Source organism: Lactuca saligna, chromosome 5 (assembly GCF_052625555.1).
Source record: "Lactuca saligna cultivar CGN05327 chromosome 5, ASM5262555v1, whole genome shotgun sequence".
In the NCBI taxonomy this organism is placed as follows: Eukaryota; Viridiplantae; Streptophyta; class Magnoliopsida; order Asterales; family Asteraceae; genus Lactuca; species Lactuca saligna.
The window spans coordinates 23,730,001-23,731,954 of record NC_136421.1 but is presented as its reverse complement, the minus strand read 5'-3'; positions in this window follow the sequence as shown (position 1 = coordinate 23,731,954).

Genomic DNA, 1,954 nt, shown 5'->3' with positions numbered 1-1,954 from the left:
ATTAGGATTTAAAACAACTAAAACATAATTTTGTTTTCCATTAATCTAAATAAACTCATAAATCAAGGAAACATAAAACTTTTGGTAATCCATAACTTATGGAGTTAAATGCTTGTTTTATGATGAAACTTTTCATGTTCCATAACTTAAGAGTAATTAAAGAATTCTTTTAAAACATTAACCCCAAAATTTTCAACTCCGTAAAAGCTTTGAATCAAATTTCTTTTAAAACCTTTTCATATCCATAACTTATGGAGGTTTAAACAAAACTTTTTAGATCAAAATTTTTAAACTAATAAAATAATCATATCATTTTGTCTTTTACTAACTTTGACCTAATTCAACTCATATAGCAAATGATTCAAATTTTACAAATATTTTGTTTTTCACAAAAACAAGTAATTATCTTAAACTTTGACAAACGTCATGTTTTTTCCCTTTTTTCAACTTTGAAAATAAACATTTGCATCAATATAACAAAAAAAAACCCATGGCTCAGATACCACTGTTGCGTTTTCTAGTATTATAACACTCCTATGGTGTACATGCAACCCTAAATACCTTGGATCGATGTTTTCTCTATTATACATGCAAATATGAATATTCCAAGGTATTACCCTAACTAGCATACAATCTTTATGATACTTGGGTAATAACATAGATAGAAAACATACCTTGTTGAACTAGCTTGATTCCATGAAGCTCGAGAGCCTAGTGCCCCAAGTGTGACACCTCAAATTGTTCACACAACATCATCAACACTTGGAATAACCATGACAAGAAGACATAAGACATGTAAATCGGTTGCCCTCCATTTTATGCACTAGTGCCAATTTGTTTAACTAAAGGGTCCTTATATTGTGTGCACATTAGGGTTACACCATGTCACACACCAAAACCGTTAACGGCGGAATACGTTTCGGGGTGGATGACGTAGTGTACGGTATCATCACAATTGCATAATAGTAAAAGCAAGAAACATACAACCATTTCATTTACATAGTGAGTGTATTTACAAGTGTGTTTTGTAATGTTCAACAAACACCAAAAGTAAACAAAAATAAGAGATGGGTCTTGCATGCTCCATCTTCTCCAAAAATGCTATAGTTGTGCCTGTCTATCTTTGACCTGAAGATACAAGTTATTTTGAAAAGAATATCAGCATAAAGCTGGTGAGTTCATAAGAGTTTAGTATGAGTTCTTATATAAAAAGCATTAGAATCGTTAGTATGAAAGCTGAAGTTTATAGTCATAAGTAGTAATAAAACCTCGAAAATTCTATATTTTCCAGAAATGTATAGTAAGTGAAAACCCTTAATAAATATGATATTTTCATCTTTGAAAACCATTTATCGTGGATGTATAATAGTGACTCAACAATAAGTAAAGCAATATAGTAAGTTATACTCGAAGTAAATAATAGTGGTGCAGCTTCCTCTAGTATTAGGTACATATTCACTTCGGGATATTAACTTTATCTTTTGTTTAGTGTTTTAGTGCGGTTATAGTGTATTTCTTGTATGTTGCCAATAGTGTGAGTAATAGCGGACCCCCATGACCTTCCCGGTCATGTATAGTGTAGTGGAGTAAAGGCATCCCTAGACCTGTGCGACTCCGACTGAAATTATCAATCGGGATGTAATAGCATCTGCCCCGTATAGATCTATACATATAGTGTCGTCTTCCTATCGGAAAACTTCGGGCGTAGTGTGTAGCAAATAGAGTATCTCGTAGTGGATAAATGAGTTATCTTATGGTTAGCACATTCTCTTGTATTATAGTGGAGTAGTCTTTTGTATAACTCGTATTGTATTCTCTTATTAGTGTATAGTTTCATAATAAAGAGAATTAGAGTAATGTAGAGTAGTAGTTACAACGAGGGATAGAGACCTTAACTATACCTATTATAGTTAACTTAGTGTGTATGATTCTAGCCAGGTTAGTGATTTAGGCA